We start from the raw sequence: 6,000 nt of genomic DNA on the forward strand, positions 1-6,000 counted from the left end.
TTGTAGAACAGATGATCTTCCGTAATTACACCGGCACCACTCCCCACCTCTTCCTCCGCTACATTGATGACTGCATTGGCGCCACATCGTGCTCCCGTGAGGAGGTTGAGCAATTCATCAACTTCACCAACACATTCCACCCTGACCTTAAATTTACCTGGACCATCTCTGACACCTCGCTCCCCTTCCTGGACCTCTCCATCTCCATTAGTGACGACCGACTTGACACTGACATTTTTTACAAACCCACTGACTCCCATAGCTACCTGGATTACACCTCTTCCCACCCTCTTGCAAAAATGCCATCCCGTATTCCCAATTTCTCCGCCTCCGCCGTATCTGCTCCCAGGAGGACAAGTTCCACCATAGGACACACCAGATGGCCTCCTTCTTTAGAGACCGCAATTTCCCTTCCCACGTGGTTAAAGATGCCCTCCAACGCATCTCGTCCACATCCCGCACCTCCGCCCTCAGACCCCAACCCTCCAACCGTAACAAGGACAGAACGCCCCTGGTGCTCACCTTCCACCCTACCAACCTTCGCATCAACCAAATCATCCGTCGGCATTTCCGCCACCTCCAAAAAGACCCCACCACCAGGGATATATTTCCCTCCCCACCCCTTTCCGCCTTCCGCAAAGACCGTTCCCTCCGTGACTACCTGGTCAGGTCCACACCCCCCTACGACCCACCCTCCCATTCTGGCTCTTTCCCCTGCCACCGCAGGAACTGTAAAACCTGTGCCCACACCTCCTCCCTCACCTCTATCCAAGGCCCTAAAGGAGCCTTCCACATCCATCAAAGTTTCACCTGCACATCCACCAATATCATTTATTGTATCCGTTGCTCCCGATGTGGTCTCCTCTACATTGGGGAGACTGGGCGCCTACTAGCAGAGCGCTTTAGGGAACATCTCCGAGACACCCGCACCAATGAACCAAACCGCCCCGTGGCCCAACATTTCAACTCCCCCTCCCACTCTGCTGAGGACATGGAGGTCCTGGGCCTCCTTCACCGCCGCTCCCTCACCACCAGACGACTGGAGGAAGAACGCCTCATCTTCCGCCTCGGAACACTTCAACCCCAGGGTATCAATGTGGACTTCAACAGCTTCCTCATTTCCCCTTCCCCCACCTCATCCTAGTTTCAAACTTGCAGCTCAGTTACTAACTCCTTGACTTGTCCGACCTGCCTATCTTCTTTTCCACCTATTCACTCCACCCTCTCAACCTTGACCTATCACCTTCATCTCCTCCCCCACTCACCCATTGTACTCTGTGCTACTCTCTCCCCACCCCACCCTCCTCTACCTTATCTCTCCATGCTTCAGGCTCACTGCCTTTATTCCTGATGAAGGGCTTTTGCCCGAAACGTTGATTTCGCTGCTCGTTGGATGCTGCCTGAACTGCTGTGCTCTTCCAGCACCACTAATACAGGATACTGATTAAGGATGATCAACCATGATCATATTGAATGGTGGTGCAGGCTCGATGGGCAGAATGGCCTACTCCTCCACCTATTGTCTATTGTCTATCTGGTTATGAGGCTTAAATTCATCAGGCACCCCTCTGGGAACCCCTATCCCGTTCAAATAAATATCATCATTAAAGAAGGTAGCAAACACTGACCGTGCACTCCTCGTTTTCCCCATTCCAGGAATCTCACGTTTTTCAAATGCTAGGCTGAATGGAATAGCCAGTTGCACAATTGCCCAAGTGCCTCGCCAGTCAGAGGGCATAGTAGGTCTTAGAATCTTTCCACCACAGTACCACCACAAATCCACTTGGGGTATCTTTAAAGCTGAATAGTTTCCTCCCAACACTGTCTCGCGAACCGATTCAATTTCCGAGCAGGACCTTAAGTCTGCTAGACATCGGGAACAGTCCGACACCTGCCTTCACACACAGGAGGTGCGATTCCCGACCACGTCCAAAAATGAAGGGGGACATTTAAATCCTCCGTCAGGGGAGGGAACATCAACAGCAAAGACCGACAGCCTGGGTCCCCCCACGCTGTCTTATCCTGGTTCAGGGCTATCATACATACCATACCAGCCGTGTCCCGCTTCCACCCGAGCGGAAAGGGAACCATGCGAGTCACCACTCTAACTGAGGCACATGCATAGCAAGTGCCTTTATTCAGACCTTTCACAGCGAATTTCACCCATTCAATCCAGGCATTTGTATCCCCGTATACCGTTTCTATTTCAATAGACTGTTTCAAGTCTTTCAGCTCTGCAATTGTGACCCCCTCCCCCCAACTTTGTTATTCGTACATTCCACTATGGTCCCATTTGTCACCTGTCGGCGAAAACAACATTCCGAGAAAATCAAATTCTGCCTGCCAGTTGTCATTTCTATGCCAAATGCTTTATTGAGCTGGACCTGGTGAACCCTCCCCCACCCCCCACCCAACCACGCCGCCGGTCATATATCCCTTCCTTCAACGAAGTATTCTTTACTGTAATGAACACTGGGTTGCACCTTTGGTCTGGACAATCGGGGGAGGCCGAATATGGTTTCGATGTACTTGGATGAGTGGATTTTCCTAAGGTTTGCCCTTACCGTGAAATGTATTCCAAAATGTATTCCTATCACCAAGAGCAGCCATCTCTGCATGGGGCCCAGGGAGTCAGAGATTTTGAGATCTAATTTCTTTCCACTTTGTACTGAGTAACCTCCATAGGATTTGAGATGAATTGCTGAGTTACTATACTTATCTGACTTTCCACAGTCCCACAATCTACCAACTGCAAATATCGGCTTCTATGACATGGGGATTGGTACTCCAGCGGACCATTAGTACCATATAAGACGTGATTCCGAAAATGCAATCAAGGAAGGGGAGCAAAAAGGCTAAACTATACACTCTCTCCATTCGTAAAAAGGGCGTGCCAAGAGACTAAACCAACAATTTGACAGAAACTTATCCCGCGATCACGTTGCAACCGTACAAACAATCACTTATCAATCCATTAAACGATCTGTTAAACAGTTCTCTTTAACTTGAGTTGAAGGGGTTCCGTTGTTGTCTCTGCTCTCCAAATTCCCTTGTCGTTCGGGGGCTTCACTGGCCCTTTGATTCTTGTATGATGTGTCCAGCCCTTTTCGGCCTTCCTAATTGCCGTCTCTGTCATGAGGCGGGCTTGATATGGACCTTCCCAGTCTGGCAGAAGGTTCGTCTGCGACCACGATTTGATTAGTACCCAATCACACCGTCTGAGCGGTTGCACTGCAAAGTCAAGGGGGTGGCGTCCGGGCAAGCTGACTCTGAGTTTGAAGAAAAGATAGAGATCCAGACAGGGATAGTATATATATCTTTATCTTCTGTTCATTAATTTGAACTATCCCTTTTGTGCCCAAATAAGGTGAGCCGAACAATATTTCATTGGGGACAATCCCAAGTCGTTTCTCGGTGCTATTCGCACCGATAGGAGAGCCAAGAGTAGACACTTTGTCCACGGGAGTTTGGTCTCAAGTACTAATTTAGATAGTTGCTTTTTCAGTGCCTGATTCATTCTTTCAACCTTTCCTGATGGGGATGGGAACCAAAGGCTGTGAAATTCCCAGGAGATTCCTAAATTCTTCATTGTCTCCTGTAATACTTTAGAAGTAAAATTTGTACCTTGATCTGAGTCTATATGTTCTACTACCCCTTGCCTGGGAACTATCTGTTCAAGAATCACCTTGGATACCCCACTCGCAGTGGCTGTAGCCAAGGGATATGCTTCAACCCATCTGGACATATGGTCAACGAGCACCAACATGTACTTCAACCTTCCCACGCGGGGTAACTCGGTATAATTTACCTGGATATTCTGAAATAGTCGTAGCCCAGGTGGTCGACCTCCCTGAACCTGTCTCCTCAAAAACTTTTTGTTTATCTTTTTACATGTTATACATCCTTCACATATCTGTTTGACAATGGTACATACTTCTTTACACCCATATTTTCGCAGGACTAAATCACACATTGCCTGCACCACCCCCCCATGACTTCCCTGATGCAAAATGTTCATAATTTCTCGTGTCATCTCCCTTCCATCAGGTAGCAGCCAACACCCCTCTTCTGTTTTAAACGCACTAATATCTTTCAGTTTCTCCTCCTCCTTACTATTAAATAACGGAGCACTCAGAGGATCAGGGAGCGAAGGTATCAGGGGACATATTACTGCCTCTGGTGAACTCATGGCCACCACCCTAGCTGCCTCATCTGCCAATCTATTCCCGTTTACTTCTAGGGTTTTCCCCCTTCCTCTACCATACCCTTGGTTTTTCTCATTTGGCCACATATTCCGTCGGTTTTCTATTTCCTGTGTTTCAGTCTTTTTTGTCTTTTGTTTCTGCTTTTCGTTCTCTCTCCTTACAAGTACTCTCTGAGCCTCTCTCAGCAATTCATGTAATGGTTTCTCACTCCATATCAATATTTTCTGTATTTTCTTCTGAATATCTGGCCAAGACAGTCACAAAGTGTATTTTCAACAATCCTTCCCCTACTGGCCCCTCTAAATCCATCCCAGAATATTTGCGCATAGAGTCCTTCCGTCTTTGTAAAAACGCCGAGGGACTCTCTTCCTTTCCTTGACGTACCTCAAATGCATTCAATTGCTACTCCATTGCCCTTGTTAATAAACTTTTCATAATTTTCAGCTTTTCCCTATCTTCTTGTTTTTGATGATCCCAATTGGGGTCTCTTAAGGGGAACTTATCCTCTGCCTGACCTGCCCTTTCAGTTCCCATGAGGTGTTCCTGTCCCAGACCCCAAATGCTGCTTTCCTTATCAACCCACTTTCTTCTCCACTAAATAAAATATTTAGTATGGACATCAATTCTGTCCAAGTATATACGTGTGAACCCAGGAATTGATCAATTTGTTCTGACAAACCTACCGGGTCTTCTATAAGTATTTTCATTTCTTTTCTAAAGGACTTTACTTCCCCACTAGTTAAAGGGGCATTATCAAATCCAATTTGTCTTTCCCCAATCGGGACATCTCTTAATGGAAGCATGTTTTGGACCAACATTTCTTCTGCCTCCCCTTCACTTTCTTCTAATCTTTCTATTTGGCTTCTGGTGCGTTTTGCAATCGGGACCTGACTTTTATCTATTTCCTGTTCTGTCTCAGACGTGGTGGGACCTTTATCCATCTGCCCCAGTCCCACTGCCTGCCCCTGACTCGTACCAGAAACCGACACGGGCTGTTGGATTCTTCCAAATGGTGGGGGGTAAATTATCTAAAACCTCTCATGGGGATACAGGTGATGCACGAGGGATGTACTTTTCATCTATTTTTACAATGCACATCCGTATTTTAGATCCACCCTTCCAACAGGAGGCATAATCAGACTCCTCCTGACTGAAGGGTTCTTTTTCCTTAACATATAAATTTAAATATTGACAAACCCAGTCTTTGTCCGACCCGTACTTTGGCCAGAAGACAGCAGGATGAAGAATAGGTTCTTTAGTCCATACAAAACAACAATACTTAATCATCTTCTTTCTAACTTTTTGTCGTGTGTGTTCATTTTGTTTCCAATTTCCCAACAACTTACCCAATGGACTTTCTCGAGGAATGTTGCCAGGAACGCCTCCCTTCTCAACGGAAGATTTTCCTTTACTACTTGTTGCACAACTTATTTCACCCTTGTTTACCACCCAGTGGCCTCAATCACCTCTCCCAATAGGAATCCAATACCTACAGAATCTGAGGAATCTTTCCCTCGAAAATCCTTGAGTCCAACTCAAGATAGGGCACGTTTTAGGGGTTAGCCTGACCCCTGTCAGGTGATTCTGGTGTCCTTGTAAATCACGAAAAGGCAATCGAGTTAGGGGTCCCAACCCTATGAACCAGAAACCTCGAGTCCAACTCGAGGCAGGAGTTTGGTACTCCCGAACTCCCAGGTTACTTTCATTAATTCCTCATAACGACTAAAACCCAAGACCCAGCCACCAAGGTAATACTTAAAAGTCAGTTTTCTTCCCTTGGTCTGTGCACAGAGCT

Source organism: Chiloscyllium punctatum, chromosome 28 (assembly GCF_047496795.1).
Source record: "Chiloscyllium punctatum isolate Juve2018m chromosome 28, sChiPun1.3, whole genome shotgun sequence".
In the NCBI taxonomy this organism is placed as follows: Eukaryota; Metazoa; Chordata; class Chondrichthyes; order Orectolobiformes; family Hemiscylliidae; genus Chiloscyllium; species Chiloscyllium punctatum.